The following is an 11,970-nucleotide window of genomic DNA, read 5'->3' on the forward strand; positions in this document are numbered from 1 at the left end:
ACAACACACTCCATTGTTTGTAGTGCTTAGCTGTATACCCAATACCTCTTAGCCAATGAACTGCCCCTCACAACTCAAACAATGTTAAGCGATTCAAATACATTCGGAATTATAGCCAAGTAGGGTTCTGTTTGTCAAGTCCTAGTTCCCAAGTGTTTCCCCATAGGTGAGGCAGAGCTGTCCCAGCCATCTGCCAGATGCCCTTTATTTGTGCACAGAGTGGCTCTGGAGGCAGGTTAGCATCTCTGCGTTAGGTCTGCCTTCACAGCAGATCTGATACCCTGTTGTGAACAGTGGAAACTGGTCTGGAAGCCCCTTCTGCTTGAGGAAGTGGTACACTAAGGTAGAGGTCTCGAGTCCTTGAAGCTTCCTCCCATTCAGTATGTCCTTCTCTAGTTTTCCAATAGTCTTCCCAGTCCCGGAGAAGGCCTTGGTCACCTTGGAGTCACTCCCTTGATAGCAGGTAGTGATGAGGTCAGTCAATCTGCTGCTCTCCAGGAAGGTGGCCGTGGACACTTGGCCCTTGCAGAAGATCCTGGTGAAAGCAATCATTTCTACAAGGCCAAGGTGGATGATGGCAGCCTTACTGTTGTTCCTACAGCGGAGGCCATCCCAGAAGGTGGTTCCCATAGCAACGATGTTTTTTAGTGCTCCACAGAGTTCCACAGCATCGGCAGGCATCTTCCACCACAGTGATGTGGAAGTTGGGAGTCTGTAGCAGCTCTTTGAAGAGAAGGCCTGATTTTTGACAAAGAAGCAAAATTATCAAGTGGAAAAAAAAGTATATTTAACAAATGGTGTTGGCATAACTTCTCACACACCACCAGATTGGATGATGATAACAGGACCCTTAAAAATCACTAGTTAGAAGTTTATAGCTTCACTACAGTGCTAACCTGACAGGGACTATTGTATAGTGTTTCCATACACGGTACAGTGCTGTAAAGTCGGTTAGATCTAATTCATAGAAACATCAGTTCACGTAGTTATTTTGTGGAGAGAGCACAGTCCATGGACTCTTTCTGTTTCTTAAGAATGAAACATGCCAGCACTAGCTGCAGTCACGTTGCCGTGGAATGGGCCTGCTGAGATTGCCTTCTGCCTGACCATAATTACAGATCCTTTGGCCAGCACCTATCCTCTCTCTCTCTCTCTCTCTCTCTCTCTCTCTCTCTCTCTCTCTCTCTCTCTCTCTCTCTCTCTCCCTCTCTCTCCCTCCCTCACAAATCTTGTTTCTGATAATCACCATTCTACTCTGCTTCGTGAGGCCAATGTTTTAAGCTTATGCATAGGGCTTGTCTTTCCCTGACTACTTTATTTAACTTAACAGAAACCCCTCGAGATTGCCAGTCTTTACAGTAATGGTGTCACGTTCTCCTGGTTGTGTGTGTCACGTTTGCTCAACCACTCATCCAATGGTGGTCATGGAGGTTCACTGCACATTGTGAACAGTACTGCAGCAAACATGGCAATGCAGATATCTCTTCACGCGCTGATTTCATTTCCTCTGGACAAATATCTAGAAGACGGAAGTCTGAGTCATGCACTAGGTCCTTTTGTAATTGTTAAGAAACTTCCACACTGTTATCCACATTGACTACCCTAACAGACATCCCAACCAAAGTGTGCAATGGTTCCTTTTGTCTACAGCCTCACCAACAGTTGTTAACTTTTACTGTTTTTACAAGAGAAATTGTAACGGTGACAAAATAAGTTCTTATTGTGGATTTGATTGGCATTCTCATGATGTTTCAAGATAGTATTCATTGTTTCATAGGGGTTTTTTTTTTTTGCTTATTTTTTGCCATTTCCATGCCTTATTTTGAGAAATGTCTATGGAAGGTTTTTTTTGTCCATTTTCTTGATAATGAGAGAAATTTCATATATACTTAAGATATTAATCCCTCTCGGACATGCAGTTTGCAGGTATCTGCCCCCTTAGAAAACTACATATGTACTTGCAGAAGAAACTTGGACCCTTCTCACTCACATATGCAGAAACTAACAGGAAGTGGTTTGTATGCTTCAATTGAAAACCCTGAAAATCCTATAAAAAAGCATAGGGGAGAACAATTATGCCATAAGTACAGGCGGCATAATTTGTGTAAAACTTTGGAAATCCCAGGCAACAAAAACAAGTGCAGGCAAATAGTGTTACATCAAACCATAAAGCTGCACAGAAAAGGAGATGCCAGAGCAAAGGGAAGCATCCAGAATGACTCAAAGAATGAAATGAGAACACTAGTCATCAAAGATGGTCATGGAAGCAGATCATTTATAAACTGTAGGAAGTCTGTGCAAAGAAAGCTTTGGTTAAACGTAGGACGTGATAAAATAGCATTTTGACCATTGTGTGTACTAACATGGAACTGTTCACCAAGGACATCATTACAGTCTCCATCTTTCCTTCCTTCCTTTCTTTCTTCCTCTTTTCCTTCTCTCTCTCTCTCTGTCTTTCTCTCTCTCTGTCTTTCTCTCTCTCTTCTTTATTTCTCTTTTCATGATGTCACTTTTTAGCCCAACTTAGCCTCAAACTTATACTCTCTCCACCTCACTGCCCTAAATACTGGAGAACAAGTGTGCAGTGTGCCAGCCTATTTCCAGTTCATTCTAAAGAAAGGTTATCAACTTATGTTCAGAACTGGGCCCCAGGAAAAGATCTCTACCACTTCTTCCTGATTATCAGATACTTTTAATTCCTGCATAGCATTAGGAGTTAATTACAGCCCCTGTTTCCTCTCTAAAGATGCATCTGGCCTTCCTTCATTCCTGGGTACCACACGGACAATACTCATTCTTAAGTCTTAAAGGCAGAAGCAGTGGAAGAGGCAGTACCAGTAGTATAATGCAGATTGAACTTAGGTCTATTCCATTAAATCAATAAAAGGACTTGATGGCGTTGGTGCCTGTTCCATGCAGAAGTGAAGACTGCACATGAAAGGAGAGTTGAGGGGTCAACTGCAGGGCAGATCTCACTATTTGGCCCCCAAACCATCTCTTACCATGACATACTGCCAAGCACAAGAAAGAAGCACACTATAGCAAAAAAGAATAAGCATCCCCAGAAGCTGTGAAGAACCCCAAGGCGGAACTCTGCCTCCTAGTCATGTGCATACAAGAAGTTTGAGAGAAATCCCATTGGCATTATTTTGAATCTGTCGTTGGTGATATCAGCAGCAGCTGAATTTTGCCTTCTGGATTCAGACAGTCCTGTGTTTGCAGGACTTAGGCATTATGGTTCTATCTCAGTGAGCACATAGTTGGATTCCTGTCCTTTTCTCTTAGTCTAAGGAAAAAACACACATGTAGGTACAGAATGGAATTTTCTGATTGCTTTGTCCTGTTTCCCCCCCCTTGTCTTCAATTTGCAATTACAAAATGTGAACGAATCCAAATTCTAGTACTTTTTTTTAACACTTGTATGTTGCAACGTTTTAGTTTAGAACTAAAATATGGATGATTACGAGAGAAATTAGGTAATTAAGAGCGTGTTTAGTTACTGTATTATGAACTGGTTCTATTCCAAAGGTTTGTTTGTATGAAGGCTGCCAACCATGGCCCAAGCATTGAACAGATGCTAATGGCTGGGTGGCTTCCAGTATGAAATGGCATCTGGCCTGCCATCAGCTCTGAACATATCAGTGTCCTTCCATCCTCACGCTCCCTATGAAGACACTGAATGAGGCAGCTGCTCATTTCTCCTGAAAATGACTGGAATCTTGGAAATATTCTTAGTCATTTTAAATCTAATTTAATATACTCCAGTAAAAATGCTGGAGATTGTACAAAATAATATCAGGTGTTCCTTAGTGATGGGGACAGTCCAAGCTCAACTAAACAGAACTGAGCCACTGACAGACAGCATGAACCTTTGGGCATTGGTTAGGAGCTTTGCCTCCACACTGACCTCACTTGTCCGAGATGAGAAAACAGTATTAGACAAATGGGCGGGAGTTTATGAGAAGATTTGTTCAATTTAACTTACAGTGAAGAGGATTAAGAAAACATCAGCATTGTTTTTTTTAAATGCTAGTTTGTAACTCCGCACTAAATGTAAATAGCATTTAGAATACTCAACAAGCTACAAAAATGTTTGCTAAATATGAGTAAAATATCTCAAAGAAATAACAGACTGATAAAAAATGAATGATAAGAAATGTGTGGGAGGGGAGAGGGGGGCAGAAAGGGAGAGAGAGAAGAGAGAAACTCCACAGGTGACAGTGGCACAGGTGTAACCAATATTTAAAGCAGTTGGGGGCAGAAGTGATAAGAATATGGGACATCACATCAGGATGGCAGTGGAGTATGAAGATAGAAGAGATGAGGAGCTAGTTTAGGAGTTAGGAGTGTGTAGTGGTCTTGCAGAGGACGCAAATTTGGTTCCAGCACCCACGTTGGACAGCACAAATGCCTGTGACTTCAACTCTGATGCCTGCTGGGTAACTGCTTTATCAGAAGAGAAAAGCAAAACAGGACATTCAACAGCAGTGGTGGACGATATGGGGGAAGAGATTTCCTTACACAAAGACGTAAATACACAGACCCAGCACAACTGTCAGGGGTCAGAAACAGATTTACCTGCAGATATATCTGGCAGGAGCATAAATTTCAAGTATGGGGGAAAATCATTCTGCAAATATTTAGGTGGGAGGAAAACTGTTCTCTTCCTGTAGGAACAAAAAGTAGGCTAGTGTCCTTTTAGAAGACAGTACTTTTCTAACAGGACCTTAATCCACAAAATGTAAGTTAAATGATGCTAAGGAAAATAAACTATAATTAAAATCTCTTCTTAAACTTTAGTAGCATTAACTGTGGCTCCACATGGAAACAAAACCTTATCTCACCTTCACCATACAAAATCTCCTCTTCCGGTTTTGATGTTGTGACGTTTGCGCATAATTTAAAAATATCCCTCATGGCTTCTCATGCTGCTACATGATAACGTACCTGGCTTAATTAAAATTTCTTTTCCTTCCTCCCTCATCTGTATTTCAAAGGTGACTTAGTTATGTCCTTTTATTGAGTCAATATAATTTTGGCTATCTCTGGGCAGAATCTGAAAGAAAATGTCTCTCTTGTGGGTTCCCTAGGGGGCTCTTTAACCAAGAGGTCCCAGTAAATTCAGAGACTAATAGCATTCCCGATGTTTACGAAGTCTCCCTGTGGCTGTGATCGTTATGAAGAGCCTATCAAAGATTGCATGCCAGCTTCCTTTCCCTATAACAGCTAATCTTGCACCAATTTCCATTAAAAAATAATCACTTTTCTTATTATCAAATTATACAAACACATTTTTTTCTTTTGGTCGTTGTTTGCTCTGTCTTCCTTTATAATTGGTAGGTCATACTTTAACTGTGCTTGGTTCATCTCTCAAAGAAGAGACTGTATTGTATTTGACTACTGAGTGAGAGAGCCCATAGTCCCGGTGGGTCTCGGTTTCCACTCTAAATACTCTGGCTTTTCAGGCAAGAGAGTACTGTGTGCAAATGAGTCCCAGTGTGTTCTGTTCAGAGCCAGAGATAACCTTCTCTTGCATCAACACTGCAGCGAGGGGAAAATAATTAGCTGCGCAGCACAGATCCTTAAAGAGTTGATGAAGGACCATGAAGGGCAGAGTGAAGCAGAGGAGTGTGGGAAGGAGTTCTGTTTATTAAACTTACCGGGGAGGATGGTTACGATATTCATTTCCATAGATAAACAAACAAGCCAAAGGAAAAGAACATCTGCTGGGAAGGGCTCCCCCAACATGTAGCAGATGCACTTCAACAACAAAGCATATCCTAAAAGCATTTCAGATTTGAATTATTTAGCTGTTTCAGTGAACATAGGAGTGAGGGTGTGGGGCTGGGCTGAGGCAGCAAATTGTGAATTTACTGAGTCTAGAAATTAAATGCCAAACGTAGCTTAAGAGTTTACACGCCAAAGCATTGCTCACAACATATTCTGACTGATTTTTGATATACTCTTCCCCACACTGCGTTTGTCTAGTCTGTCTCACATGCACGGTGGCTACTGAGCCAAACCATCCTCTCCTCCCCACACCACTCACAATGCTCAAAGCTCCACTCACACTTCTGTAAGGGCCTTCCGTCTCCTCTCATTGCCTTCAGCTTTTCTCTGTGCTAAATCATTGTCCTGCTTTGTCTGACATCTTTTTCAAGCCTCTGTAGGAACCCCTGTCTGCAGGAACCACTGTGTGTGTGTGTGTGTGTGTGTGTGTGTGTGTGTGTGTGTGTGTGTGTGTACATGCAGGTGTATGCAAGCATGTCGGCACACACGGATATATATATATATGTATATGTATATGTATATATATAGAGAGAGAACATGTATACACACTAATAAAAATAAAATAAATCTAAAACCACTAAAACAAAAAAATACGTTCAAAGTTGATCAGTAGATCTGTAAATTAGTAGGGAAAAAGGAGGTTTCACTAAAGCCTAAAGAATAATTAGTCCAATTTAAAATAGCATAAGGTAAAGAAGGCTGGAATAAAATAAACTAGTAGCAACAGAAGTTGTCTACAAATTAGCTCAGGAGTTCAGATGGGGAAGGACTATCTCTGAGTGGCACACTATACGTATAGCCAGACTCCAGCTTTCTCAGAAATAATCCAGGTTCTACAAGGTTTATTATCTAAAAAGCCAGCCGCAAAAGCACAACGTATTTCATTACAACGACCCCAAGTAGCCGGAATGATGTGTCCTGAGCTCTTCTCATCATCATTCATGACTACTGTGTAAAAGGACAATATGTTTCCGTGAAGAATCCCTCCTTCCCAGCTCCCGCTGTGGTCTTCCCTCCCTCGAACACACGTGCATCCCCAGGTATCTCTCATCTTTATGATTTTGCATGTCCTCCCTCTTCATGGTTCCCTATAACATTTTAACTGCAGAGTAAATTCCTCCCAAACTTCAAAACATTCTCATGTCTTTTACTCGCTGATGCCTTTCCTGCTCCTATCCACTGAAAATGTTTGCAGGAGCAGTCTCTTCCATGAACTTTCATTAGGCCTGCCACTGTGGATTTAACAGCTACTATTCATTTTAAAATTCTGTACTTAAATAGAACATAAACTTTATAAAGTCTTATTATGCTCAGTATGTCTGTTTTATACAGATGAATGATGTAGTAAATTTTATAAAGCCCACACGAGCCAAGCTGAGTATCATGGAGGCGAGGGGGAGGTTTGTGGGAATATATAAGGACATATATTACCCTGTACCTTACAGGTGTGGCAACAGAAATGGTAAGTGCCGATGAATATTTTCTGTCACCATTATTTCATTTATCTCTGTGAATTATCTCTATGTGGTTATGGTGCTTTTGACTGCAAGTATCACAATACTTATTTAACTTAAGCAAAGCACCCAAATTTCTGTCTGTCTGTCTGTCTGTCTGTCTGTCTGTCTGTCTGTCTCTCTCTCTCTCTCTCTCACACACACACACACACACACACACACACACACACATGTTCTCAGACATCTTCTAGAACTACTGGATGAAAATCTCAGCATGCTGACTTGTAATTTTCAACAGGTAGCTGGGTAATACTCAGCAGACATGTTTCGAACACACTGCCCTGGTAGTCACAAAAGAATTGCACAGTCCTAAAGTACAGTACACACAATACGTATCGATCAACTGAATTGTCCCTTGATTGGAATTTGAGCGATCAATTTTTCAGTTAGTGAGCAAGTGTGCTGGATTAATGCACCACAGAGACAACAGCATAGTGATGACTTCAGCTGTAACAGGAAAGTCTCCTCTCTGTGACATTTGGTAGATTAGTGTCCACATGTTGATACACAAGGCTGCCATCAAGTCCTATGATTTCTCATTATAACTATGGATTTATGTGCATGTTCATAAAAGTCTCAGTGCGTGTGCACGTGCATGTGTGTGTGTGTGTGTGTGTGTGTGAGAGAGAGAGAGAGAGAGAGAGAGAGAGAGAGAGAGAGAGAGAGAGAGAGAGAGAGCGCGTTGAGGGAGCAAACCCTGCAAAGCTTTATAACTCCTCCAAGTTACTTGAAAAGCATCGTGCTTGGAGGTCTCAAATCTCCTGCATCCACCTGCGAGAAACGTGGAAAAAGAAGTGCGCTTCATGTCTGCGGAAAAGCTTCCTGGCTTTAGAAGCAGGTCTGAAAGGCAAAAGCTCCCCCAAAGCAATAAGAGTTTCTCAACATTAATGGAAACTTCGCCTTCCCAGGTGCCGAGTGCTTCCAGCGGGATTAATTGTTTAATATTCAAAAAGGACTTTGAAGATGAAAAGATCCCCATAAAGGCTGAAAATGAATGCTCGCTTTTATTTGCTTCCTCAACCTGCAGTTGAATCCACTGGGCCACCGTGTCTTTGATGCAGCTGCAAGATTATAATCACGATGACCACCTCTGGAGAGAGCAAGCAGCAATGGCAGGTGGGAGTATCGGGATACGACATGGTCTCAGCTCTAATTCTAGTAATAGTGCAAAGAAGTTCTTTGGTATTAGAGTCCTGACACTCACCTGCCTGCAGTGTCGCCTCAGGCAGACTACTTTAGCCTCTCTGGAATCCACTTGCTCAGCTGAAAGATGAGATCATTGTAAGTATCTGGGCATTGTACTTTCAGGATGACTTATAAGGTTTAGGTAGTGCCATGGTACATCACTGGTATTTGCCCAAGTATAATATTGCTACTGCTGCAAATAGTAAAGAAATGTAAATAACTACGGCTTCCATTGTTTGATGGAAGCCAACATAGATCGAGCCAATTTAGTTTTTAAAATTTCTTTTATTCTTTTGAACTTACACATAATTGTGTTATTTTCTCATTTCCTGTCTTCCCTACAAAACCTTCCATATACCCCTTCATGTTCTCTTTCAAATTCATTTATTATTTTTTATTAGTTACATATGTAAATATATATTTCTTATATACATGCACAAATACATAAAACAACCTGTTCAGTTTGTATGTTACCTGTCTGTATGTTTTAGGATTGATCATTTGGTATGGGATAATCAGCTGGTGTACTTTACTCTGTGGGAGACTATTTCTGCTCTCAGCAATGCTTAGCTAGCTATCTGTAGTTCTTGCTGTAAGACTGAGGTCTTGTGGTTCCTCTCCATTCACATCAGCAGGTCTGTGTTTCTTGTCTTTCTTCAGCTCATGTTTAAGTAGTACTGTTGGTCAGACTTTGTGTGCAACTTCTGACCTTCCTGGACAAAACAATCTCATATCAAACTCTGTTTATCCGGCTCTTACAATTTCCACTCTCTCTTTCATATAGTGAACTCTGAACCTTAGATGGGGGAGTTGTTTGGTAGACATATCCCTGGGGCCTGGTTGTGGTTTCCCATAATGGCCTCTTGTCTCCTGCAAAGAGAAGTTTCCTTGATGAGCAGTGAGAGCTATATTTTTCTGTGGGTATAATGATAAATATGTAGAGTGTAGTTAGGGATCATGCTGATTTAGTAAAGTGACAAATGTAGGTTCTCCTCCAAGATCCGTGACTTCACTAGTCCTGGGTAGTTATCCAGGTTTCCAATATCAGGCACCGTTTCCCTCTTGTTAAGCAGGTCATAAGTCCAATTAGAGAGTTGATGGTTACCACTATGGTATGTGTTCCACTACTACACTCTTAGGGTTATCTTTCCATGTTGGTTATTTTTGCGGTTCGTAAGCATCATAGCTGAGTAGGGCTGTTGGTTGCTCCCCTCCTTTGGAAACTTGGTACCTTCTGGTACCATAAAAGCTAGTCCTCAGGGAGGAGGATTTCAGGGCAGTTTCATATCAGGGGCCTCTGGGCTCTGCATTGAAGTTTGTGGTATCTTTAACAATAGAGACTTACCAAAGACAACAGCAATGGCCTGTAATATTCTGAGAGTGTTTTGGACAGCTCTCCCCAACAACTAATTCATATTTGAAAAATACAAAACAGCAGGAAAAAAGCAAACTGGAAAGCAGAAATCTTTGGAGGCATGTCAAAAGATTATGTATTGGGGGTAGGGTAACAAAGAACTCCAATAGTGACTCAATAGGAAATTACTCAGAAATTATTTTTCACTATTTTTTACTTTTCCCTCCAATCTATTTTCTATTTACTCTTTCACAATTTCATATGTATGATGTATTGACCTCATCCTCCCATTTTTCTCCCCTAGTACTTTCCTCCTCCTAAACCCATCTTCCTTAGTAACAAATCTCTCTCCTACCATCACGTCTTTGTTTGTGTGTTTGTAGTGCACTGAATTTAATCAGAGTCACCTGCAAGAGCGTGGGTGGGGTTATTTAGCTGAGCAAGGACAACTGCCAAGTGCCCACAACCCTGAGGAACACAGGTTCCCTTCCATTAAATGCCTCCAGGTCCTCAGGAAGGACTGTGTTCTCTAAGTCCTTCCTCTAGTCCTGATGGGAGGTTAATGGGTCTTGTGATGGTTTTGTGCAAGGCGTCATTGGTGCTGTGAGTTTAGGGTGTGATATACATGTCATGTCCAGAGGACGGATTTTTTTAGGGCATTTCTTCCCATCCCCTGGCTTTTTGCCCTATATCAGTGATGTCCCCTTGGAAAGGGGTAGTATAGAGCTCTCCTTTAAAAGTGACTACAGTCACTCAGCAGTCACTGATTGTTAAACTCTGGCCTGTTATGTGTCTCTGCATGATCCATCACTCACTGCAAACGGGAGCTTCTCTGTCCAGGTTGGGAACAGCACTCCTCTCTGTATATAAACACAATAATTTGGAGGGTATTTTGACATAGTGTCAATAGAAAAACATCAACGGTAGTAGCTTCCCCTTAGGGCATATGATCTCTCTGGCCAGGGGCTTTTGGCCAGCATTTGAGTAGCAAACATGAATTCTTCCTGTGAAGCATGCCTGAACTCCCATCAGAAGACAGCTGCTCACCCACACAAACATTGTGCTGGCAAATTGTTTAGATCAACTTGACACAGGTTAAAATCGTTTTGGAAGAGGGAACCTCGGTTGAGAAAATGCCCCCACCAGATTGGGTCGTAGGCAAGGCTGTAGAGCATTTTCTCAACCAGTGATTGATGTGGGAGGACTCAGCCCATGGTGAGTAATGCCACTCCTGAGCCGGTGGTCTTGGGAGCTGTAAGAAAGCAGGCTGAGAAAGACAAGAGAAGCCAGTCCATAATCACTATTTCTCTATGGTCTCTGCTTCAGTTCCTACCTCCAGATTCCTGCTCTGAATCTCTGGGTGATGGACTGAAAGCTATAATATGAAATAACCCCTTTTTTCCCACAAGTTGCTTTGGATCATGGTGCCTCATCGCAATACTAGGATCTCCAACGAAGACAACAGCCATGCCACGATTGGATCCCGGGATGCATGTTGCCTATGTTGCTACTGTAACTTGCAGGGTTCACAGTAGCTAAGACTATTGATGGCTTTTCTCCCCCAGCAGCCTGCACAGCATTTCCAAACATTACACCTAGCAGCAGAGTTCCTCCAGGATTTTAACTTCTTTCTTTAACACAGTTTGACACTTTTTTTCCTCTTCCTAGTATGCCTCCCATCTTCAGTGCTTCTACCATGTTTCTTAAAGTTGGGAAATCAAGTATCTATAAATCCTACGAAAGTGAAAACAGAGACTCCTACACATAATGATCATGAGCTATGAGAACGAAAAGGGGAAGAGATGCAGATTTTAAGCCCAGTTCTGCCTCCATGTCTTTGAAAAACTAAAGTTCAATGCCATCATCTCCATTTTCCAATCAGGAGCACTCCAGGGAATGAGGTGGGCATAGGCAGGGAGGACCTGAAACACCACAGCTTTTGTGGTTTCAGTTCTGCTGGGTCCTAGTGCAGAGGTTTTCTGTTAAACACCTTTGCTTTCGCTCTGTTCCAGCTTAAGGTCCTCCCAGATTGACAGCCACTTCCGCGATAAACAAGGAGTTAGTGGTCCTGACTTGGAAGCCTGCTCCTAGCGCCAGCCCCAACAGACCTGTGAATGTGTCCCTGTG

General features: G+C 42.0%; 1 pseudogene; it reads right to left on the reverse strand.

The window, feature by feature from the left end:
* Positions 1-204: 204 nt before the first annotated feature.
* On the reverse strand, positions 205-11,312 carry LOC126503496 (glycerol-3-phosphate dehydrogenase 1-like protein; annotated as a pseudogene).
* Between the last annotated feature and the right edge of the window lie 658 nt (positions 11,313-11,970).

This window comes from Alexandromys fortis, unplaced genomic scaffold (assembly GCF_014885135.2).
Source record: "Alexandromys fortis isolate MF-2015 unplaced genomic scaffold, M_Fortis_MF-2015_v1.1 scaffold_2_1_26212458, whole genome shotgun sequence".
Classification (NCBI taxonomy): domain Eukaryota; kingdom Metazoa; phylum Chordata; class Mammalia; order Rodentia; family Cricetidae; genus Alexandromys; species Alexandromys fortis.